General features: G+C 43.4%; 1 protein-coding gene and 1 long non-coding RNA gene across 4 annotated transcripts in view; one reads left to right on the forward strand and one right to left on the reverse strand.

The window, feature by feature from the left end:
* Positions 1-1627, reverse strand: part of RAB30 (RAB30, member RAS oncogene family) — a 47622-nt gene extending 45995 nt beyond the window's left edge. For 2 of the 3 annotated variants that reach the window (XM_017819669.1, XM_017819667.1), the window contains exon 1: positions 1512-1627. The gene's annotated coding sequence lies outside the window, so the exon portion shown is untranslated. The remainder of the gene's footprint in view (positions 1-1511) is intronic. The other variant, XM_017819670.1, reaches the window with a different exon arrangement.
* A 12379-nt stretch (positions 1628-14006) lies between these two features.
* On the forward strand, positions 14007-20494 carry LOC108499622. The gene is made up of 3 exons (XR_001875606.1): positions 14007-15832; positions 18493-18691; positions 20299-20494. It is a non-coding gene; the product is annotated as an uncharacterized LOC108499622 (long non-coding RNA).
* The last annotated feature ends 5718 nt before the right edge of the window (positions 20495-26212 follow it).

The following is a 26212-nucleotide window of genomic DNA, read 5'->3' on the forward strand; positions in this document are numbered from 1 at the left end:
CCAAAGGCAACGCCTGCATGCACTGTTGTTCTTCCCCTTTGAGTCAATAATAAAGAGGAAGGAAAGAAAAAACACAGATAAAATGAATGCAGGGAGGAGATGTGGATGCAGCATGTTTATCTCACTTAAGGAGGGAAAGCTGTAAAATGCCATCCATTGCATAGGGACACCCCAACACTGCCTCAGTGTTTACAAACACTTCAAGCAAATCAAACAGGGAGTTTCATTGTCCCCACTGCACTCATGTCACCCTCTCCCCAGCACTGCGATTCCAGGGAGAGCCCTGCCAGAGGACACACAGTGCCAGTTACACAAGAGAAGCGCAGAAGCAAATATGCAGCGGGGGGGGGGGGGGAAATTAAAAATATCAGCTCAGCTGCACACTCTCTTCCTACTCTCAGAACAGCCTCCAAGTGGGCTTTGGGGCGGATTAACTTTAAAGGGCACTGAGAAAAGCTGACAGATTTGAGGCCAGCAGGACCCCTCTGTGTGCATACATTTCCCTGCCACCACTGCAAAATGGGATATCTGGGGTCCACCAGCAACTGCAGGAGTAATGTAGCAATAAAAGGGGATAAAACCTTCCGATGTTACATATTAACAAAAAAATATCCAGTATATTACTCTAATATCTTAGCATTGTTCAAGTAAAGATCTGAACTGCACCTCACAAACAGCAAGGAACAAGGAAAAAACCAAAAAGGCACAGTAAAACAAAGCTGTGCTGGACCACAGACTTTCTACAAAGTTTAAAATACAGGCATTTCTTGTATATATGATAAAAGTGAAAAAGGTCAAAGTAGTAGTTTGGAAGTTGAAATGTACCATCAGGCTGTCCAATCGACAATTTTTAAGACACAAACTCATTATGTGACTTGGAAAAGAAAGCTGGACCAATTGCAAACAGCCAGGATTGAGAGCCAGTTGGATTCAAATCTCCCCCATTTCCCTGAAAGAGGGGAGGCACAGAGGTGTCAAAACACTGAAGCCACAGGATAGCACACATCAGCGCCCCCAAAACCATCCTAAAATGCACCCCGTACTTATTTTATCCCCAGGAGCCCCGGGTTTCTCAGACTTAGCAGGGCTTAGCGATAGCAATTCAAAATCCATCTTATTTTCCGCTGTTATCCAGTGCAGGAGACAAATAAGACAGGGCTCCCCGCCGGTGCCCCCGGTTCGGGACCGCGCAGCTTCGGGGTTCCCGGAGCATTCCGGAGTTGCGGGAGTTTCCCGGGGTCTGCCACCGGGCCCGAAAGGCGGCGAGGGGCACTCATCTCCCATGGATGACCCTATTTAGGGGGCTAGGGGTCTTTCCCCTTCCTTCTCCCCCGTTCCTCCTTTTCCAGCAGAGCCAGGGACAGACAGCGCAGCCCCGCTCGGCAGCGCTGCTCCCCGCTGGGGAACACACAGTGCGAGGAAGCGCATAGGGAGACAGGGGCCTGGCGGGGAGGGGGTAAAAGGAGAAGGAAAAACAGACACAAAAAAGAGAAGAGGAGCGCAGAACTAACCTGGTTTGGGATTTTTCCTCCCTATCCACAAACATGAAACGAGGTGGGAGCCAGGAGCCGGTCACCGGCGACGGGAGAAGCGGCAGCCCGGGGCCGCCCCGCGGCGGGAATAGCGGGGCTGGGCGCGCTGCAGTCCCCGCACTCCCGTGGTAGGTGCTGCCCCCAGGGATGGGCGCACGGCAGCCCGCTCCCTCTGGGATAGGTGCTAGCCACCCACCCGGCGCAGGGCAGCTCTCCGGGATGGGCGCAGGGGGCTTAGGCGCAAGGCAGTCCCGCTCGGGAATGGGTGCTCACTCCCCGAGCAGCGCAGCCCCTCGGGATGGTGCCGAGCCACCCTCGGGCCAGGATCCCCAGGATAGGAGCAGCGGGGCTCGGCTCAAATCAGCCCTCTCCGGGGATAAGGGCAGGGCCGCCCACGGTGCTGTGCAGGGCAGCCCCCTCCGAGCGGTGCAAGAGCAGGGTAGCGCGCCCCGGGCGGTGCAGGAGTAAGAGCAGGGCGGCCCCGGTCGGGAATGTAGCGGGAGCGGGTCCTCCCCGCCGTGTCCAGCGGAGGCGGCACCAGCGGAGCACAATGAGCGGCGGCGCGCGGCGCGCCCCCGCGGCCCCGCTGGGCAATGACATCACCCCAGAGCCCGCCGGGGCGGGGCCACCGGCCGCCATGCCGCCTAGCCATTGGCTGGCGCCATCGGGGTGCGGGGGCTTCTGGGTTTTGTAGTTTATCTGGAGGATCCATAGCACGGCCGCATACAGGGCAGGGACTCAATTTCCCGGCAGGCCTCGTGCCGAGCGGCCGCGGTGGGGAGCGGGAGGGGTGGGGAAGGAGGCCGTGGCGGCCGCCATGTTGATGGCGTGGGACGCTTTTGGCTCGGGAGGAGCGGCCGGGGAGCCGGGTTAAGATGTCGGAAAAGGGTGGAGGGTGGGAGCTAGCTCTTGGTTTGAGGGGCAAGCAAGAGCTTATGTGCGAGGGGGTGAGGAAGAAGGGGAGGTTGCGGTTGAGGCTGAGGAGTGGCTGGAGGGGCGCGGTGGCGGGCCCTGAAGGACATGGCTGGATGTCTCTCCGTGCCCGCCGGTTCTGGGTGGGGCAGCACCGCTCTCCATGGCGGGAGAGAGGGGGGTTTAGGGGGTTTGTCCTGGGACTCGGCGAGGCCCGTACGCCCCGGTAGCGGGCCCTGTGCCGGGCGGGCTGCGGTGGGTGTGCGGTGGGAGCGGGCGGGGGTCGCGGTGAGGCTGCTGCGGGTCACGGCCGGGGGCGGTGCTGGGCGGGCAGGGGGAGGTTGCTCTGTGTGGCGCAGGAGCCGGGGCGGCTCCGGTGGCTCTCGGGGCTGTGCCCCTTGAGCTGTCCGGGGAAAGGGGTCCGTCCGGGGCTGTAGCAGCCGCGGCACTTGGCTGTGGGACCAAGTACGGGCTGGGGGTTAAAGAGTAGCGCTGGCCTCGGTGGGAGAGGCCGTCAAAAGGGAGCAGGCTGGGTCATGCCCTTGTCGCATACCAGGTGACAGGCTGCGTTGGCTGTTTTGAGGCTTTTTTTCAGGGTTGTAGCTTCTGTCTGATAATTGCACTAGTGGTGCTTGGTTGTCATAGACGTAGGGCTTAGTGTGACCAGCAGGAGGAGCTTTCTTTCCTCCTAGAGGCAGCTTCCCTCAGTATGTCTGGAAAGGGGTAGGATTAGATTAGATATAAGGAAGACATTTTTTATTTCAAGGATGGTGATGCATAGAAACGGGCTGCCTGGAGAAGTTGTGGCTTCCTCATCCCAAAGCCAGGCTGGATGGGGCTCTGAGCAAGCTGGTCTAGTGGAAGGTATCGCTGCCCACGGCAGGGGGGTTGCAACTAGGTGGTCCTTAACGTCCCTTCCAACCCAACCTATGACTCTGTCCATAGAGTCATATATCAGCCTTGAAAAAGCTGAGAGAATGGATGAGATGTTGTAAGGCATCTCAGCAGCTCACCTAACTTGCTTGCCCATTATCTTAGCTGTGCTTGCTGTCTGATGTTGGTGTGGCTTAGCCAGATGACTGGGTGCTGTCTTAGTTTCAGCATACCTCTGGCTGGCATCTAGGAGGTAGGTTTTAGACTTTATTGTACTGAATGTCATCCCTGCTTTTGCTAGGCTTTTGTGTTGGAGATGGGGAAATGATCTGCTCACCAAAAGAGAGAGTAATCAAAGCTCTCTTAGGCTTAAAGGGGACTGAAGTTCCCTGAAACGATGTATAGAAGACTTTTAATGTAAACTCGAAGGGAGGATGCTCAAGGTATTGCATGGCTTGTGAAATAATACCCTTTCTAGCTAAAAGTGATTCCTGTGAAATAAAGCACTTTGTTATCTCAAGAAGGTACTCAATTGAAAGGAGTTGTGAAGAGTTTTACAGGCTTGCTTGATGTGTTAGCTAAAGTCCAGTAGTGGTACAGCTTAGGACAAATGGGGCTGTGGGGTTTATTTCATACTTTGGCTCCTCTCGGAGGTAAGTAGGATGTATTTGCTCAGGATATTGCCTCACAATAACTACACAGATAGTGTGTTTGCCCCAGGAGACACTCGACGGGGGAAGTGAGGATGTCATGAGATGTTCTGTGATGCATTTGCTTCACCTGAACATTGCAGCCTTTCAAAATCTGCTGGTATTACAGCAACGTGTGCCATTCTTCTGTGGCTTTATATGCAGCTCTCTTCAGCTAATGAATCAGAACCAGTTGCTTGCCATCCTTTAAAAAGTCTAGTGTCCTGTAAGTGCTTCTCCTCATGTCCAAGTTGTCCCATTTTACCATATTCATAAGTAAAAAAAAAGAGAAGGTGGAATGCTCTCTTGCTACTGTACCTTTTATTACTAGTTCCATACATCTGAAGAATTCTGGATTACAAGTACAGCCCTTTTTATTTCTTTTCTACTTCTTTTTCCTCTCTTTGCAGATACCTTTAGATTAGGTGAACTGTGGGTGAAATAAAGGGGCAGTGGCATGATGACTTCACAGTTACAACAGTGTTCCACAGTAGACTTTAGCCCTATGCTTTTATCTGCACAGCTGATACCTGGTACTGATGGTAAGTATTGCAGTGGAATTCTAGGGTAGGCTTGATTGTCTTTTCTATAACTGGCAGCAGAAGTGTATGTGAAATCTGCAACCAGGATGATCTGCTGGTCTAATGACAGTATGTTTTGTTACTTAAACTGGTTTAGAAACAATTGGTTTTAAACCACCTGCAGTGGTTTCCCTCTCTCCCTCCCCATCCCACTGGAGTCAGTGCTGCTGCTCTGAGAAGTGCATCTCACTTTGCAGATAGTTTTTCTTCATTGTTTTTACCATTGTTTATACCTTATTTCTTTATCTGTAGATGCCCTGATGTCTCAGCAGAGAGTTGCTATAGCATATCAAAATGTAGGAAAAAGGAAATGACTTCAGAAACTACCCAAGTGAGTGCCTGATACAAGAGACAAGTAAAACAGTTTTCTCTGTGTGTGTGGTTCACTTCAATCAGTTTGGGGGTGTCTGATACTTGTCAATGTATGGATTTCAGTCATTGATGACAACTTGTTAGAACTGTTAATGACAAAACCTGTTTTCTATGTGTCAAACTCGGATAGTATGTCCACCTGAAAGCGCTAATGCACAAGTCTCTCCTGACCGAACAGATCTTAGTTGCAAGATCCACAAGAAGCTTACAGTCCTATTGCAGAAATAAGCATTTTCTTGGAGTTTCATATAAAAATATGCAAGGTGGTGATAGAATTGAAAGCCTGCCTTCGGCTTTTCTTAAACACAAAGGTATGCTCTACTTTAATGCTGTTAGTGGAAACTTACTCTGGTGTGTGTCTGGTCCTCAGCCTATGAAGCTGATATGTTTGTCTGTACTTGAACTACTATGCTGACATCCCACACTGCAGAAACTATGGATTTTCTTTGCTACTGAAGGGATTTTTGTCACTGTGGACTCAGGTAAGCAACCACCCAGTTTCCTGAAGACCTGGAGAAAGAGTTGGAAGATCCTGCAGGAGATGTGAGGAAGAGAAGGATAAGTAGGAATGTGTGATGACTTAAAGAAGAAATTGCTAAATCAAAGTTTAATTTAAGTTCATATGTAGAAACCTGTCTTTGTGTCTCAGCTTTCATTCTGACAAGTTTCCTCTAAATGAAAACGTCGAGGATTCGGATGCTCTACATTGAGCAGTCACCGGATACTGTACTACGCCAGCTCTGCAGTCTGCATGAGATACACAGGTTTCAAGATGAAGTGTACAAATAGATTATTATGTAATTTTTAAGGTGTCCGGTGTTATAATGCCACAGTGTCAACATCCATGGCAGCGCAGCACAGAGAACTGTCAGGGGTTGTCTTGGTTCTTGCAAACTCACTGTCAGGCCTAACATAATTCCTGGTATGCACATTAGCATTAGTGGAATATAGTTTGTAAGGATTATTGATACCTTACAAGAGTACCTCTATGCTACTCTTGGAATGTGAGTTGTGTTTTAAAATCCAATTTTCTTAACTATCCCAGCTGTAAAACTTGGTTGTCTACAGTCCCAACTGCTTATTTCAAAGCCTCTGGTGGAAGGGTGTTAACTCTTTCACATCAAAGTTACTGCTCAGATGATGGAGGATGAAGAAGCTGCAATGAAGTTTGGTTGGTTGGTTGGTTGCAATTGTCTCCCATGGAGCTGTTTCCCAAAAAGTTACGGAGCTGCAAAGTGAAAGGTGAGAGGGTGAATTTAGCTGGGTAGAATAGGTAAGTATTTCTATATCATGGTACTGTTTCCAAGTATATTAATCATAGCACAGAAGAATACATTGTGTTGTCTTGGTTCTTTGACAGGGAGAGCTTGGAAAAACAGGAAAGAGTGGAAGGCTTCTGTGCCTTTTTTAAATGTTTTCAATGAAATTGTTGGGAGGAAGCTGTTAAACCAGTATCTGGAAGAGCCTAGTATTCCTGCGTAGCAAAAGGAGTCTGTAAAGCTGCTCTGGAAATAATTCTAGTGACTAATTATGAAGTGTAACCTTTTTTTTTTGTGTGTGTCTTTCAGCTCAAGAAGAGTGCTCTAAGAGCAGTCAAGAACCTTTTCAGTTAGCATGAACATGTTCTTCAACCAAAACGTGGCAGCAGTTCAATAGCAGTTACACAACAGGAAAGGGTGTGCAGGCTACTGCAAGTCCCTGGGTTCATAAGATCTGGTATCTGAAAGAACTCACTAGAGAGAAGAATGTGGTTTTTTCCACAACTTCTGTCTTGAGTTGAAAAGAGAGCTAATACTGCAACAGGAAATTGATTTTATGTAGATACTGGAGATGGTCATCACAATATGCAGGACTTCAAAATGTTAGGACACTGAAAAACTGCAGGTAGTTTGAGTACAAGAGACTCCAGGGCTCCAGTTGTGGGAAGTTCCCTCTTCAAAAGGCACACTAATAGTGGGGAAAACTTGCTAAACACAAGGAGACTCAAAACATTCTCTGGCTGTCTCTTAGCTACACATGGATATATCTCTTAAGGTGGGATGGTGTGGCATGACCACTGAAGACCATAGGGCGGTAAGCAGACCACATTTCTCTTACGAGCATGTGTGCCACTAACCAGTTCAGAAGCACCCCAAAAGCTTCAGGTTTTGTCACATAATAATATTTCCTGGAACAATAGCTTTTCTTTGTCCACCTCACTCCTGCAAAGCCAGCTGGCTCATGGCAGCACTGCGGTGAAGATACGCCTTCCACACCCACCAGTTGCTGAAGACTTGCATAGAAAATGACTCAGACAGGCTCCAGAGCTCAGCATAAATCTTTTGGCTCACACTGTTGTAGCTTTAAGATACACGAGTGCTTCCATGTGGAACCAGAAACACTCAGGCTGCGTGTTTAGATGTACTTGGTGTTTGCACTGCCCTCTGCAGCACAAAGCTCGATCAAGCCCTGTATTGCATAAAGCAGGTGGAGGTATCGTGCTGAGACTGTGCTTGGGGTGGACCTCACTCAGTTGCCACTGATCATGGAAAGGTCTATTTTTGTTGTGTAGGGGTAAGCCTGAGTTGGTAACCGATACTGCTCAGCTGATGTGTGTGTCTGTGCCAGGCGAGCAGTCCATGAGCTGACAAATCTTTGACCATGGTACTAGCTCTTAATACTTTCAAAATAATAAAAAGGGGGGGGCGGCTAGGGGCAGCAGAGGATTTTTTTAAGGGTCACATAAGTTCTACTGAAATTAAAAGCTCACTAAAAATATCTTTGTGGAAAGAATACATTTTAGGAAATGATGATTCCTGTGATGAGAGCAATGTGAGCCTTTAGTTATGGCAAGCCTTCAATGCTGTTCTTTGTCCATGTTTTTGTGAGATGTGGGTGAAAAGTGAACACATGGAGAGTGAAAGCCATAACCAGAGGTTAAAATTTAATTTTAGGAACCATAGTTTTAAGTCAAATGATACACCATTATTTATTTTCTTAGAAAATCCTGCAACTAAATTGATAGGCTGGAGTCTCTCATTACGCATGCAAGTGTTCTCAGGTTCTCCAGCTATTTGGGTGCAGTGGTGCAAAATTTTGTGTTGCTTCCTGTATGATTCAGCTTAAAATACTAGCTTAGGCAGGTGAGTACCTAAACAACAGTATTGCAGTCAGAGCACTCCTTAGTGCACACAAACCATTTCCTTTGGGTAAGTAATGCCACACTGTGAAAAAGCACACAACTTCTGGGACAGCAGCATTTGATAGTGTCTATACCAGAATTCCCTGGGTTTGCTCTTTTCTTTGGTCTCTCTACCCAGACTTTTAGCTTTTCTGTACATTATCACTACCTGACTCTTTTCTACCACCTCATTATTTTTGGGGGGGGGGGGTTTGCTATCTCTTTTCCAAGTGCCTCTTCCTGAAAAACTGGCTACCACAGTGAGTATCACAGTTCCTGGACAAGTTTCCGCTCACATGGTTTCACTTGCTTTATTTTGTTATTTACATACAAAGTCCTAAGGATATTATTTAGTGGACTGCTAGTGAGTAGCTAACATTCATGTCTTGACTGCAGTCTGCATAGGTCAGGTTTGCACAAGCCTCCTGCTTCATGAATTCACTTCCTGTAAGCAGGACTAGTGATAGCTCAATGTAGTCGAGACGAATCCCAGCATGAACAGAGAGCTGGAGTAAGGTGTGGGGTTTTTTTCCTTACCAAGAGTACCAATATATTTTCCTCTTATGGAACTAATTCTTACATGCGGGGAGTTGTATGTTACCCCTGCACACGTAGCCAAATATAATTTTATATTTAATGGCAGAGTAGGTCTGCAAAAGAGAGAATTAGGTATTAAAATGTTCCACGTATAATAGATGAAAAGCTAATCCCAGTTTCCTCCTGCTACCAATGAAATTGGCTGCTCTGCCATAAACTCTTGCTGTGCTAATACGATTTACTGCTCCACTGTGATAATGGTGAATGTTGCTCTCTGGTGAGGACAATGTGGTGGCAGCTGTTTCAGAGTCATGAGCAGCGGCTTCGCTGTACATGCTCTGCTTTAGCGGATGTCAGCTAAAACAGCAGTTGCATCCCCCAAGAGTTAGATTGTTGCTGTTGTTAACCTTTGTAGAGAAACACGCGAAGTACAGGCAGGTGCAGTCCTCAGGTGAATTGGCAAGAGGGTGTTGCACAGCCAAGTGGGTACTGTGTCTCACCAGGGAGGAATGGCAGGGATGAGCTTTACTAGCTGATATCACTGAGGTCCATTTGGCCTCTTTCAAACTCCTGCCCACTGAAAGCTCCTCTGACCTCCAGGGTAGATTGTGACTGGAGTAACTGCTTTCTCAGTGCTGCGTCCTGGAAAAAAGGAGGTGATGAAATGGAGTTTTAGTAGGCCCAATGAAAATAAATGGATTTTCTTTTCATTATAAATAATACATTTATACAGTAATTTATAAGTATTTTTGTAGTGTAAATACATTTATAAATACATATCTGGAAATTGTGCATATATGTATATAAAAAGTATATATTTAAATACATTTGTTTACATTATTGTATAATAATACATAATTTAACACTTTATAAAATATAAATGAGTCAGTTGGGAGAATCATGGAAAAGTAGAGTAGTTTTGTCTTGCTGACAGACTCCTGGGATACAGAAGCTGTTTCCTCTTGAGCACAAATCAAACATGAATGTCTGGTCCCCAACAAGTACAGTTTGTGTTAATTATTTTATTAAAATGTCCAATCACATCTGTCTTTTAAACTCTCATCCTTGAGAAGGTTGTTTGGTTGTGGATTAACCTTGTCATGAGTATTGAGGCATGTGACATGCTTGGCTATGGAACCAGGTATGTGTGGGGTCTCACAAGTTTCTGTCAACACTTGAGTGTTGTGGTTCTCTGAGATGGATAACATTGCTGCCATTCATTCTGAGTGGTGTTGCAGCTTCATTTGCACAGGTTTGATGGTATCTCGGGTATCCCAGCCCCTTGCTATAGGCAGTTCTCCATTATCTGAAGGTAAGTTTAGGTACAAATCACTTCAGCCAAGATGCTGGGTTTGGAAGATACTGGGTTAGGAAGATGCCTGCTTCATTCTGTGGTATGAGTACCACTCTTGGGTACTGTCAGTGTACCAGTCTTATTCCTCCCAATGGAAATGTGCTCCCTGAGCTTTCCCTCTGCTATGGTAGTGCTTTTATGTGTGCAGTGTCCAGGTAATGTTCACCTGTGTGCAATGCAAAGGGATGGCTACTCCAGTCTTCCCTGAATTTACTGCTCTGCAGTCAGTCACATAGCAGGAAAAGCAAAGCATTATTTTGTTCATGTCCACCATTGACAAATGGCATTTGGTTTTTGTCATCATTTTGTTTCTATCTAGGTGTGTGCCAACACACAGGTTTTCCATGCTTCCATTTTTTTTCTTTTTCTATCTCCTTGTCACCCACACATAGTACATCACACTCAGTATTTAGTGTGAGAAGCCCTAGGATAATTATCATTTGTTAACTGTGTGAAGGTGGTGGTTCTGATGGCTGCAGAATTCCAGCTATTGCATCCCATCATTATTAAGAAGAAAAAAGAAAGCTTGGAGGAAAGAGCCCTGCTTTCCTTCTTGAATCTTGGGGCGTTTGGGAGGAAGGAGAGGGGACAGATTAATAACACTTTAAAAGTAGACAAAAAGTGCTTTTCCTGTGCTGAGTTTCATATTTTTAACCTTTGCATTTTGAAATTTCAGAGTACCACTTTCCGTTTCCTAAACTGATGACACCTGAGGAAAAATAGATCTTTACAGCCAATTGCCTCAAATACTACAAAGACATAAGTGACATTTTGCACATGCCCTGTAAGTGCAGACCCAGTGTATTGCTGGGAACCAACCTGTCACAGCTAAAATACAATAATGCAAAAAGCCATCAGCAGGCTGAGCAAACCCAGCCCTTCTTACATGTTACTTCTCCAGTGTTCTGTCTAAAAACTATTATCCTTTGGAAAAGTAGCTGACACATTTTAACGAGGAGAATCAAAGTGCCTCTGTAGGGTTCCCCTAATTTTAATACATTCATAATCATAGAAAGATTATATTGGAAGCCATCTGTAGATAAATGTAACTTCCTAAGACAGCTTAAACTACTGAGCCATTTTCATATAGCCCATTTGTGACATCATCAGATATGTTCACATTTCTGAGGCCAAAATAAAAGGTGGCTTTGTGTTAAGTTATTTAGAAGACACTAAAAATCATAAAAGGAGCCCTGATTTTAGATAAAGTGAGTGCATGCAGGTGGTTACACAAGTCAGTATTCAGGCAGTGTTTGTGGTTTCTTAGCTCACCAGTTTTATCTACAGAGCAGCAAAGAGAACATGGATTGTGTTAGCAATCTCCCATGTGGCAGACGCTCGTAGGCCATGGCTGTAAGTTGGAACCTGGGCTGGATGCAGCTGTGAGAGGACTGAGGGAATGGCAGAACCCATAACACTAACGGGCACAGAGAGGGTGTCCCTTGGCCTTCTATCTCCTGAGCGCCCCACCAGTCGCGTCACACCTCTGAAGTCTTCAGTGTAGCCAAATACTACGTGGCGCTGCGAATACACGTCAGAGATGTGGATCTCTGCTGGTTCTGGCACTGGAGAGGCAGCTGTAGCTGCTGGCCCGCTGTACCGGTGAGTCTCCGCCAGCAGAGGGTGGTTTTAAGACCGTTTATGTATTGCTTTAATGTTTAAACACTGTATGGGCTGAATATTGAGCATGATGACCTTACTGCTTCCTTTGTTTCCTAATACGTCATCTTTAGTAATTGTAAGAAAAATCTAGAAAAGATTTTTCTCATTTTTTTTCTGTTGTTTTTGTTTGTTTGTTTTTCTCTGGCATCATTCTTCCAGGTAAGAATAACCAAAAATAACTAAATTTAGGAAGACAGGTTTGAAATAATGTTGGTGATGATTTAGAACTACTTTAGCCTAGGACCAAAGTACTTGAAATAAATAATCGAATAAGTTGTCGGTGTTCTAGCATTTATTAGGGATTGAAACATAAGCCACTAACAGTGAATGGAAGTCATCTCGCTGAACTTCAGACACCCAGCAGGTGCCTCGTCTCAGTGTGGGCTTTCCTTGCACTCTGCCGAGAGGACTGCACACATATCAAGGTTGATTTCAACACCTCTTATGCTAATTCAAGAGTCTTAAGTTTACAGAACACAAGCTAGCAGAAGCGTGATCCCAAACAGCATTTGTGCCTGTATTATTATCATGTGGAGTCACACTATGCACGACAGTTAATGACTAGATAGTTAATTATGGGAGTAACTTATACAGGAATGAGCTCAATTCTTGCGCCTGTGTTGCAGGGAGGCAAATTTGTCTCTTGAGATGTCTTTTCCTTTCTGTTGACTACAGAGGGAGCAGAGGTTAGAACAGCTCAACATTAGACATCTGACCTACACATCTAGCTGAGGTACATCTCACCCACTGTGCCTGCAGGCTGCTGCTACTACCATTGGGTAATACTCTGCCTCCTCTTTGAAGGTCTGTACACACTTAATAGATTTTATGGATCTGATTTCACATCCAAGGGAATAAAGTGTGACAGTTAAAGCCATGTAACTAGTAGATAGTCATTAACTTTTCTGAAATCAGTAGAATTCCCCATGGGACCAATTGCACATGTATAAGTAGTTCAGACTGTCGTTGACTGGAAACCTGTTGGGAAGCTGTACATAATAAAAGGTAATAGTAAATGATGATGGAAAATGCATCATGTTCTAATATATAGTGATTTATATTCTGAATTAGATGTTCTGTTGAGAATTTTCCTACACATTTTTAAGTAGTTTTAAAAGGTTTGAACAAAAATTCAACAATTTCTGTCCTTGATTTCCATTTATTTACCACTTGGAAACTATTTTCAAAATGGAATTCCTATCTAAAGGTCTTTAATTAAAAAAAAAATCTGAGTACCAGCAATCTTTTGAACTATTTTGAACTATTGCAGAAGTATAGTGCAGATGAGGCCTTAGTATTTCCTAGAGTAGGTAAAATTCCTCTCTGTTTGCAGAAATAGAGCAACCTAGTGACCAACTCCAGCAAAAGATCAAAGAGGCATCTTCCCACTGGCTACAAACTGCAGATAACCTCTTGTTTTCCCTTCCACAAAACACAGGCAATATCAAACATTAATAGGATTCACATCTTCCTCATCTGCAGGGATTAAGCTTTATGAACCTGTTTCCAAAGCCACATGCAAGAAGTGTGTTTGATGTATTTAAAGACAGAGAAATGCCCCAACAATTATTAAGGAATTAGAGGAAAAGGTTCAGGAGGATAAAAGGTTATTGCAAACACAAGGGTGTATGCATGACACCATCATACTCTGTGGCTCTTCCAGAAGTTTCCAGTCTACAACAGACTGTAGAGAGCCTTTTGCAGGATTTAATGTGCCCAGTACTTGTGCTCTGCTTAAGGTTAATAACATGGAAAATCTTATGATTCCTTGCTGTAATGACCTGTTTGTATACAGATAGGCTTTCAACTTATGGAAATGCCCCATGGTTTATGAAATAGCCTCTTCCTGTTTGCAATGATGCAGTGCAATATTGAGTCATCTCTAACCTTTTACCCTTCCCTGTACAAGCTCTTTGTTGTTTGCGACCTGGCCCTTGAGATTTGGACTGACGGTACCAGACAGCAGTTTTTACTTGAACTAGTCCCAGTTTTACCAGCTTTGGATGAATTATTGCACTTTCCTAGGAAAAAGGTTTGATCTACATCACTGCTGATTTGAATTGTAACAAATTGCTAAAAAATTACCTGTGTGTAGTTTGGGTTGAAATAATGAATTCTTGATTTTAGGGATTAATTGCATTTCCTATATGCACCTAACTCTCCTTCCATAGAGTAATGAGTCCAGGGGCCAAGAAGTTCTGGATGCAGATGGAAAGTACATACTGCAGTGTTCCACCAGATTATATTTTCCTATCTTTTGGAGAAAGCCCCTAATGCCAGTGAAATCTCAGCAATATGACACCTGACCCTTCAAGGGATGAAATAGAGTAAATGAAAACATAAGATCTTTCATCAGGTTTGCACAGTTGGGTATTTTATCCTTTCTCTACAGCATATAGCAGGGGCTTAGGTAAAGCAGGCTGGATGGTCCTTCTAATTCATGGGGGGTTAGTTTAGTTTGACTCTGAAAACATATCTTGGCCGAAGAGCTGCATTTCTAATGGCTGTGCAGTGTGTTGGGTGTCCTGCCAAATAGCTGGGGACTGCAGCACTATGTTGTTAATTCCTTTCTGCCAGTGAGACATTCCTGTTCATCTCTTGGACAGTGTCATAAGTCACTTATTGGTCTTGCCTGTTGCTGGACACAGCTGATATGGTGTGAACTCAGGCATAGTGTGTATGCGAGTAGCCATCGTGCCTTCCTAGGACCAACTCAATTTAGCTATTATCCTATAAAGAAAGAGAAAAGAACATTGAACAAGCCAAATTACATTGGTGGGGTAAAAGCTTTGAAATGCAATGACTTTAGATATTGACAACTGACAGTTGCTTCATCAAGGCACAGAATTTTTTAAAGTATTTGACAAGGAAAATACAGATGCAACATGATGAATTTTCTTGTGGAACATTTTAATGGATATGCTCAGCTTTCCCAGTGGGATCTTACTTTCTTAGAGCAGGGATTAGTCACCATTTACTTGATTTGTCTGAACTTTCTGCCAAAATCAACAAGGAAGGAATTGACAGGACGGACTTTAGAAACAAGGACGTTGTGACATGTTTGAAGAGAACGCATGCTCAGAGGAGGGTCTGATTTTGTTTCAAAAAGCAGCTTCTTATCAGCAAAACAAGCTCTACTCTTTCCTGTATGTGTCTTGTCTCTGCCTTGCAGCAATGCTGAGATGTTTCATCTTGTGGGAAGCCAAGGGAAAGCGATTTACTAAAGGCAGAACAACTTTGCACATGTTATTGCAACTCCAGTCATTCTATTGAATTCAGCTAAGACAAGCACTAAAACCAGCTGTGACTGTAAGGATTTGAAGTCTTTGCAGTTACTACAGGGTCTGTTCTCCTGAATCAACACATCCTGCAGCTTCTATGACAAAGGGAAGAAGTACATACTGTACAGCAGCACAGGAAAATACTACCCTGCTCTGTGGTCATGGGTGACATGGGGGAAGACATGTCAGTCTCCCAAGGCAAGTCAATAGGGCAAAACTTCAGTCATTGAAAAATGCCATTTTTTAATACACAAAAATCAAACTTTGCAAAGGAGATGTGAGGCAGTGCACAGAGCAGTTATATCTTTCAGAAATCTAACTGAACACAAGTAGCCAGGAGTCCATGTACTAACTTAAAGCAGCAACGATACCACTTCTCTCTCCATTCTTCTCCTCGCTCTTCCCTGAAACACTGCAACCAAAACTGACAGCACACCACGTCTTCCCAAGCCCCAATATTCACTCACACATAGAGGAGAACATGGGAGGCTTTTTAAAATCCCCCTGACAACTGGTACAAGAAAACTGTTTAACTATTAGTGGAATGTCCTCTCATAAAATGCCAAACAGTCTTGTGTTTTTCAGGTCAAAAGCTAACAAGATGAACTGTGAGCTCTTATTACTTTTCTGTTCATCCACAGTAAAAATATAGAGTGCTTTAAAAATGTTGAGAACATGACAGTGATTGACAAGAAAAGAAGGCATGTAAGGAGATACTGTGCTGAAGAAATTTTAATTATTTTAATTATTTTTGTAAAACAAAATTCATACTGATAGAGGTTCTTGCATTTGCAGTGTCAGCCAGGAGCCAGGGCTGTTTTCTCAGCCAAGACCCTTACACACTCTGCCTTGCACCCTTATGAAAGAACACCTAATTTGGTAAAATTTGGTAAAATCCCAGAGTGACTTTAAGGAGAAAGAGCTGCTTGAACCACTTGTTTTAACTTTTTCTCAGTGAAAGCATGTCTTAATTTTAGTGCATCCAGTGCATGTGTGAAGCTGTTTCCATAATTTTTATTATTGGAGTTCATATGAGTTTTATAACAGCTGGTAGCTGATTTCTGATCTCACATAAAGTAACAATGACACACAGAGAGCGGTAGTTGTAATCACATTAAGTGTGTCAATAAGAAATTAGCAAAATTTTAAAGAAATTTTAACTGACAGCACGAGTGAAATTTGATCTAGACCTTGGGTAGCGGGTTATGGTCTGATACTAAGGGCCCTAGTGTTGGATTTATTGTATCATTAAGCCATGGTCAGAGAGGAGGAGAGTGAACTGTCTTTTACAGTTTTTAAAAACGAAAGCACTCTGCCACTGCTACATTCCTCAGTGAAAAAGCCAGTGCTATATGAAAATTGATGTTGGAGATGATTCAACCATCATCTGTCTACATGTTAAATCTTCAAAATACTCTGTGTAACTGCATAGAGATGGCAAAGAACAACATAAAACATGTACTAACGTGGAGATTTAAAGATATCACACAAGCATTTGTTTAACTGCATTTGTTGAACTGAGCATGGGTACAGTTCTTGTCTGCTTGGATCATTTAGCTGGCCAAAGACCAAAATATACACTTAATATTCCACAGCCACCTATGCCCAGTAATGACAGAGTCCTCCAGTGACATGTTAACTGTGTCAATGAAATATTAGCTAAATAGTAGCTGGGTATTTCAGGTTATAAGAAAACTAGACCTTCATTTCATTCCAAGAAAAGCTTAAAAAAAATTACTTTTTTCATTATGTGATCTGGTTATCTGCTGTGGTAACTTGGTGACCAGATAATCTGAATCTGCTAATTTATTGATTTAACTGAAAATGGAGCCTAAATCATATAAAATATAGATAATTGCTTTGTTTTTAATCAGTCTGGTGAAATTTTAAGTAAATTAGGCAAATGTGCTTTGTGAGATTCATGCGTGTGCATTCACCCTTCTTATGCAACCCACACGTGGGACACAAGATGTATTTACTTCATCAGACCACAACCTGGGTCACAATCTGTGAGGGCATACAGCTCTGGGGTGAAATCACCAGCCTCTTGCATCCATCTCCAAAGTGACTGCCTACACCCCATACACTACACAGACTCTAGCATCCCCAATAAAGTGACCACAATAGATACTTATCTTCCAATACCGAGAATGTAGCTGTTTATAGATCACAAATATGCTTATGTGCTATGGATTTGCTAGCATGCCTTCACTTACCTGCATAAGTCAACACAAGACATAAAATTGCCAAATATATTCACCTCTAATGAACATCTACCTAGATACACAGCAGGTTTGAAACAGGACAAAGGAAGCAATTACAGAGCATCCAACCAACTGCTGCAGGGCAAAGCAGCTGCAGCCATAGGGCCTCCTGCAACTTCCAGGGGTAGTACCTGCTTTCTTCATGTTTACTATCTATTCTGTCCCTGTTACAACCCACCCCAGAAAAAGGGGAAGGGGGGGGTAACTCAGGTTTTTATCAATAATTCCCTTGGGGTGGATTAGAGTGAAACGACACTGAATAATTGGTGTTTGAAAACATACTGACAAGGTTTATTTTAACAATTCTGTATCAACAAGCATGCTAACAGTTTGGGTGTTGTCATAAAACAATGCAACATAGAGATAACTTTTTTGAGGGGGAGAAACTGTTTAAGGGAGAGGAAAACCAGGATGAGAGTAAGGGAAAAGAGAAGCTGAGAGTGCAAAAGAAATGGACATAGTAACCGCCCAATGCTTGAGAGCGATGGTCATGATTCGCAGGCGGTGGGGGAGAAGGAGAACCCAAATTCTCAAAGTCACCAGTCAGTTTATATACCTTCAGCATGCTTTTGTACCTCCCTGGCATGAGGAGTTGTTTGCCTTTTAGGGCTTAGCACTAGAGGGAGGGATGGGCCCGATTGGCCACCTGAGGTATCTTCTTGCCTTTTTAGGGCTTAGCACTGAGGGGATGGGCTCAACTGTCCATCTGGGGTATCCCCTTGCGCTTTTAGGGCAAAAAGTCAAAGCCTGCAAACTCCTGGAATGCATAAATCATTAACTGTTTCAGTCTCTGACAGTCCCCTGGAACATGGTTTATAATAAAACATACAGGGTGTTGTTTTGGTGCCAGGGAAGATGCTGCCTCTGTCTCGAAGATGCTGCAGCCATGGCTGGACCCTTGGAAAGGGTGCAACATACTTTTCTTTGGTGCAGTTAAGCATCATGAGTTGGGTGAAAGATCTTAAAGATAGGATGGGACAGAGAGAAGCATTTGAAAGAAAGAACCTGCCCTGCAAGGAGTTAATTTAGAAACTTTCTGTTCTGCCTAACTTGAAGTATTCTCTATAGTTGGGGGGTTTTTGGTGTTTTTTGTTTGTTTTAAGTATTCCTTTATGTTTAACAAAATCTGATTTCTTAAGTTAAGAGCTTTGTGTTTTGCAACAATTGTTTCGAGGGAAAACTGGAAGTAAGTCCACCTCAAAGATCTACTGACTCAGCTGTAAATATAATTATAAATGTTTATTACCTCTGAAATGAGGATGTGCCTGCCTTTAGGTGTCTTGCAGGATTATAATGTGAATTCCTTAGTTAATTGCTGAAGATGCTGTTCCCATGCCCTATGCTTAGTGCACTGATTTGCATGCTTACAAGACAAAAGCAAATTGCAGAACAGAGAGATCTGAATGTAAACCCATTGCTAAACTTTGGCCTGGAAGCATCAAATTGTTCTTCTGATCTTTCACATTTACAGAAGGTGAGTACAGAGGTAAGGAGCAATAAAAGGCCAAGGCAAAGGAGAAGGACTCTAAAGCACCTCAGCAGAGCTAACCTGTTGGGCTAATTAGTCACTGTGATTTTCACCCTTTTAAATGCTTGTATCTTTGCACAGTTTGCAGCATGGAGCCCTTTCTAACAGATGCAGAGCTTCAACAAAGCATATTTGCTGCTCCTCTACCTGTTCATGAGCTAGTGCATGCATTTTGCAGTGTTTCAAATGTGGGTGAAACAAATAGGTACCTTTATACTTCCTTGTACCTGTGATGGAAGCAGCGAGGGGGGAAAGGCAAAAGAAGAAGCCAGAATTTCTGCTATCAGGAAGAAAATGCAGATAGAGAGAATCTAAAAAGATTTTATTTGAGCAACCTATTAATGTGCCTGCTTGCTTCTGAGTTCTGCTGCAGCTTACCAGTTCATCAATACATATATATTCTGCTTATCTGCTGTATTTACTTGGTGACTGGATAATTTAAACCTGCAAATTTATTGACTTAACCGAAATTGCAGCCTAAATCATATAAAATACAAAGGAGATATGTATATATATATTTGGATTATCATGGGTCAGTTTTATTATGGGGCTAGATTCTCTCTCCTTTCACAGCATTGAATTTCAAAGCATTAGACACAGAAATACATGACTTTTACTCTTTGTCTATGTATGTTTAAAATTATGTCAAGATACCCAAACATGGTATTGTCATATATAAAGCCAGCTCAAAGCAAGAACTGGCTGTGGCCACGCCAGTAACATGTCCCAATTCTATCTCACTTGGCACATCTCCAAATGCTGATTCTCACAGTATATCCCAGCATACCAGAGAACAGTTTGTTAGTTCTTTATGGATTGTTTATGATCGACAATATTTACTGTATGTACATTTTGAACTAACACAGTGCTGCAAGCAGACAGGGATATTAGGCAGCTCTATGTTCCTATACTATGCAGATAAACTGTAGTTGGAGCTATTTTCCTACTAGCAACTCAGGCAAATGGATTGTAAAAGCACTTGGGTATTAGCCTAGGACTTTTATGATGGTTGTAGAAAAGAACATTCTGAATACTTCTGTAATCATTCCCATTTAGGTCAGCCAGTGAGTTGTTTTACGGTAGTGTCTATGGAGTCCTCAAAAAGATTGAACTTAGTCTGGCATTTACTGAGGGAAAGGCAAGGGCTTTAGGCACCACCAGTATGGAAGAAGTCATCATGCTCATATCACTGTCTTCCAGCTTGGGGAACAGGCTGTCAGGCACAGATCTGCTGTAGGGCACCTCTTTCAAGGCCACATTCTCTGTGGTCCCTTCCATGTCCCCCACACCAGTGTGCCACTATTGTACTGATGTGACTGATGAGCAGGGTCTACTCAGACCATCGATGAAAGAAGTGCTGATTCATGAGTACCTTGTGCAGGACCCCTTGTGCAGGGTCTGCAGGGGTGCCATGGCTTTACGTGGCCCTTCCCACCCACCCTCAGTCACTTCCCACTTCCTCAAAACTTTTTCAGCACAGCCAAGAGAGCTTTCCTCTTCAGTATACTGAAGTGATTACTCTGCTATAACAAAAATAGGATTTTTTTTTCCAGGAAATGTAGCTAAAGGCACGTGTATGCAACTGTGAAGCCTTGGAGATCCTCTGGAGATGGATGCAGGCAGGGCAATCCAGCTTGGAAGTCCCCAAGAGCAGCATAACAAGTGTATAATCATTATGTCCTTCTACTTATTCTGGCCTTGTATAAGATGAAGCTGTGTGTCATATACTTAATATTAAATGGACTGAAAAGGTCACTTGGTTTCTCTTTAATTCTTTTAATCTTCTTATAAGATACAAAATAGGCTTAAGTCAAAAACTGTTCCTTAATGTAAAGGGTTGAGGGGGGTTGTTGCTCACTTGGCGTTTTGTGAGGATGACAGCTGTCCCTTAGAAAGACTGGGTTTGCCAAGCACTGGTTTATGCCTCCTTGCTCAATATCCATAAAGATTTCTAGGAGACAATAACAATCATAGCAGTAGGAAGAGTCAGAACGTAGTTAAACCTCCCAGCCCACACACAGTAACAGGAAAATCCTGTTTGAAGAATCAGGGAATAGCCTATTCTGGATAACAAGGGGTAATGTGCTGATAATGCTGCAGTCCCCCCATCCTCTGTGTGGTTACTCCAGCAGCAGAGTCCAGCCCACTGAGATTTAACATTTTTTTACATTATTTCATATAGGACAGCTGTACAGGGTGGGATAAGGAGAGAAGGGTTTCTTGAAAGTGCTTCTGCAGTTGAGGTAGCAACGATGTTATTTCGTGAACATACAAACTCAGGTCACTGCAAGAATAATTTGTTTTCTGATCCATGCCTGGGTTTTCTTGTGCACGCTGAAACCTAGAGAAGGAAGAGATGTGTTGGTAGGGAGATGCATAGCAGTGCAACCCACCCAGCATGGGAGTGGGAAAAGAGAGGGTGTCTGTTTTGCCTCCTACTCAGGGTCCCATGAGTGTTAATGTTGCTGGAACCACAGCTGTGTTAAGTAAGAGTTAAAACACCTGCAGGCACCCATCTCAGGTCTGCTTCCATGAAGACATCAGGGAACTGTTCTTCTTCAGAGCTTGGTGTTTACACTCCCTTTCCCCCCCACACATTGATTTTTACAGTGGTAGTGCAAAGATCAGATGCTTCTCTGTTAGTCAGGTCTGCATGCACTGTGAGCATGCAGTAGTGCAGGCTATAAATTCATTATGTAAATCGATTCCAGCATTTCTAGTGGATTCATTTAAGGTGTGTTACTCTAATATCGTCAATAAGAAGTAGGATTTGAAGGGTTTGGTCTTTGTAACTAACAAATTAAAGGCCAGTCATCTTCACTTCCTTCAATTTGGAGCAGATAAAAGGTTATTTGTAAGCATTTGGAAAACAACAAGGAAATTAGTAGCAGCTACCATGAATGCATCAGGTAGAAATTATATCTGGTAGAAATCACAATCAAATTTCTTTCTATGATAGGCTAACAAGACTCATAAGCAAAAAGCTGTAGATATAATTAGATATGTGGACTTAAGTGAAATTTTTGTCTTGTGGTGCATTTTCATAAACAAACTAGCTAAAACCCCTACAGGGTCAGCGCAAATCTGGTTTCATATATTTTCACCACAGAAAGGTGGCTACATGTTTTTATCCTAGTTTTTTTCAAAGTTTCTCTAACAATACACATGGTGAAATAGAAAATACATGTGTGAAATTTGCTGATAGTGCAAAAGGGGGAAGATTACGGTTATAATGGAGGATGGGATTAAAATTCAAAATAAACTTGACAAGTAGAGCAACATTTTGAGGACTGAAATGCAATGGAGAGCAGCACAAAGTCGTGAATGATTGGGCACACAGAAACCAGGGGAGAAAGAGCTGGTGAGCAGTTGGTTTTCCCAAAAGGATCAGAACACACCTTCTACCACCTGTCATGCTTTTGCAACTGTTGCCTGTGGCAGAAATATCAGCTGCATGGATACGCCTGGATTAGGTCTTTACTCTGATGTGGATCCATTTGCTGTCATTATTTGGAGCGGAAACCACAACCAGAAGTCTAGAGCTTTCCAGTCTCTTTATAGTTTATTCCACAGAACTGGCAGGCTAGAAGTATTTCTAAAAAGGGACCTAGGAAAAGTAGATATATTCTCCCACACCAACTTCAAAACATTTAGTAAGTGGATGCAATGCACAGAAGCATCAAAACCCCCAGAATGTCCTGCAATCACAAACAGCTGTGATGAGAAAAGGAAAGGCAGGAGGGGCTGTTAATTCAGATAACAGCTCCCAGCACAATGATCTGGCATCTACAATCTCCAACACATGCAGGTGACCACTAAAGAAAGACACATGACATGTTGTTGTGGTTCAGCCCCAAAAGGCAACTAAGCCCCACACAGCCACAGCCGCTCTCTTACCTTCCTACCCCAGTGGTAATCCGGAGGGTAAAAGTGAGAAAACTCGTGGGTTGGAATACAGACAGTTTAATAGGTAAAGTAAAAGCTGTGCATGAAAGCAAACCAAAACAAATAATTCATTCCCCACTTCCCATGAGCAGGCAGGTGTTCAGCCATTCCCAGGAAAGCAGGGCACTGTCACGTGTAATGGTGACTTGGGAAGACAAATGCCATCACTCCAAACATCCCCTCCTTCCTTCCTTCTTCTCCCAGCTCCATATGCTGAGCATGACACCATATGGTCTGGAATATCCCTTGGGACAGTTGGAGTCAGGTGTCCTGGCTGTGTCTCCTCCCTGTGCACCCCCAGCCCACTTGCTGGTGGGGTGGGGTGAGGAGCAAGAAAGGCCTTGACTCTGTAAGCACTACTCAGCAGTAAGGAAACCATGCCTGTGTTACCAGCACTGTTTCCAGTACAAATCCAAAACACAGTCCCATACCAGCCACTGTGAAGAAAATTAACTCTACCCCTGCCCAAACCAGCACACATGTAAGTGCTAAAGGACTTTTTATCAGGCCACACTGTAACAGAAAGAAAAGGTCAGTCTATGACTGAGGCTAGGCTAGCTGCAGTCACATTGAACACTAATACAACCTAAATATTATTTAATTACATGGAATTTACTCACAAAATTCTCGGGCAATTCGCTTGCTAAAGGTGAATGAGACCTTGGCTCATCCAAACACTGCTGCAGACTCTCATCTTCCAATATTAATTGACATTTATCCCATACTTATTGACATCCATCCTGTTTTTGTTGACATTCATCCCATATTCATTGAAAATAGTCGTAAAAGGGGATGTTGTTGTTGCAGAAGGAAGAGTTGAACTCCCAGAACTGAACAGCAGAAGCATAGTTGAGAAGGAGATGGATTAAATACTGGATGGATAGTTTGCATAGGTGGGAAAAGTCAAGAGTGAGAAGGGTGTACAAATTGCATGGAGGGAACCCTCTTGAATTTGTAGGTTGAAGTATTATAGTAGTCACACCAAGTTTTAATGAGCAGTTCCAGCACCCTGCATAAACAGAGCCTAAACGTTGTAGGTCCTTCACTGTTATGGTTACCCAGTGGCATCTGTGCCAATGGCTGTCCGTGGGTAGGGACAGCCAGACAAATCTGAAACACCAGGGAATCCTTTCCAGGTTCATTCTGTGGTGTTACGTGACTGTGTGCTTTATCAGTAAGGAAGCCAGCTGCCTCTTTGGCTGCTGTACTGCACTGAGGGATAACTGGGGGAGTGTGATGTGATGTGATAGGAGCAGGTTTAGTTAAATGAAGAGTCTTTTCCATTATCTCTCTGAAAAACAGTTGACGGTCTTGCCCTTCTCAAAAAAAAATTAGGCTCTGAAGCAAAATGTTTCCAAAATATATTATACTTTCCAACATGCCTTTAACTCTCTAGATATTAGTTCTAACTAATCACAGCTGCTTTCCTTTGAGCTGCCAGCTTGCTTGTAGGGAAGGCACAGAGAGCTGGCCAGTAAAAATGTGAATTATTTATGTTCCTGCTGAAAGCATGAGTCTTGTCACTAGAGCCTTGCTTGATTGAATGGATCTGTAGAGACAGTTTCTGTAGCAACCCAGAACCTTGCCCAGCAAAATGTCATCCAGTCACAGCTAGCAGAGAATGGTAATAAATATCTGTCTGGGTAGCTGAGAACGACACAGAAGTGCCAGAATAAAATATTATCTGGGTTTTGAGTCCTCCAGTCTCCCAAGACCCACCAAGATGTCATTTCAGAAGGTGAGCTGGTAGCATGTCAACCCAGGTATCCATAACAATTTAGCTGTGACAACATGAGGCTTCAAAAGATTACACAAGTCTTCGTGGGAACTCAGCAAGTCTTTAGAACCAGGACACTGCTGCAGTCAGGCTCTTACTGGTAACCTGGCTATTTAGAATCAATATAAATAAGAATGTGGTTCACAAAAGCTCACTGTCACATCTTTGGGTGCTATATCCACATACCAAATGCTAGGTTTGATAACACTATCCATAATGTTTCTAAATCTGCCTGTGCTGGTTTAAAAGTAAACCAGCAGGACAAATGAACCCAACTCAAGAGAGATTTTAAGTCAGTTACAATTTACTAAAAAGATTACAATAAATACAGTGATACAGAAAAAACTGGTTTTAACCCACAAAGACAGACGTATAACCCAGCACCCCGGGACAAGAACAGAATAGTCTTCGTTAGCCCCTGTGCTGAGCACCACATGGCTCCCCTGGGTGCAAAGTAAAAGGAAAGAAAAACCTGTTGCTCTGGATGACGGCTGCAGTCCTGCTGAAGTTCTGGTCCTCCTCTGGATCCGAGGAGTGGTACTGGAATTCCCAAAACTCCAAGATTATATCTGGTTGGGTTCAGGTGGGAATGTCCAGTACCTCCTCCAGGGCTGGCAGTTTCACCATAGGTGATTTAACTCTGTGAGTCATGGGATATTTGGGAATCTTTGATAGACTAGGTCATTGCAGCTGCCTATTATGCCAGTCCTTTGCGGCCCATAAGCAGAGTTGCCCCCTCAGGCTGGGTGTGAAGGTGCTCATGCCTCCCTGGAGGGGAGTTATCACAGCTGAGTCATTGGTGTGAAAATAAAGAAACACTTCTCACAGAGTTCTTTAACACTCGGCTTGTAAGCTGAGGTGTCAGGTGTGCCCTGGGCAGCTGCTGCAAACGATCCATTATTAACAGTCCATCAGAAATGACATAGAGGGTGTAGAATACACAGTTTTGGTTATAACCACATAGTGATAAACTGATCCTGGCCCCTGTAACTAGGACACTGCCTTTTTTATTTTCCCCCACAGTATTTAGTGTAGATTGACCAAGGCAGGAACATGTAGACTCAACAGTTCCTTTCCTATCTCTTCTCAGCCTTTGATCTTGGCTCATTGCTGTTTGAGCCTTACTGTAAAGATGAACCCATCATAATGAAAATGTTACAGAGATTACAAGATGTCAGGACTATCTTGCAAAGCTTTGAAGGGCAATATAGGTTAGTACATTTGTCTAGACATACTAAACATATTTTTCAGTATGTCAGTATTTGAATTTTTCCTAATTATCAACTGAGCAAATGATCCTTTACTAAATGAATTTATCACACCTTGAAAATTTCTGAGGTTGTAAAACCCTATCTATATTAAAAAAGTTACAATATCCAGAATTTTTTAAGTATTGAAATGTTAGTAGATGGTTCCTTCATCAAGCATCTCCAATTCATCTCTATTCACCATCAGACACTGGAAAAATAAACTGAAATTTTTTGTGCTTCCACAAATCTGCAACTCCAGCATTTCCTGCATTTTGACCTTATGAAGAAAACTAGGCTCTTCACATTCAGAGCAACCTAGGTGCTTAGCTCTAAACAGGAGATAATCCTGTTATAAAAGGCTTGTGGTTACTAGTTCAGAGGTCACCAAGGTACAACTCTTAAAGGTGAATAAAAGTGAGGGAAGCTGTGTGAGACCTGTGTAACCTGGACAAGGAATAATCTGGCTGGCAGACAATGGAGGCTTGGTTTATCTTT

Source organism: Lepidothrix coronata, unplaced genomic scaffold (genome assembly GCF_001604755.1).
Source record: "Lepidothrix coronata isolate B3197 unplaced genomic scaffold, Lepidothrix_coronata-1.0 Scaffold76, whole genome shotgun sequence".
NCBI lineage: Eukaryota > Metazoa > Chordata > Aves > Passeriformes > Pipridae > Lepidothrix > Lepidothrix coronata.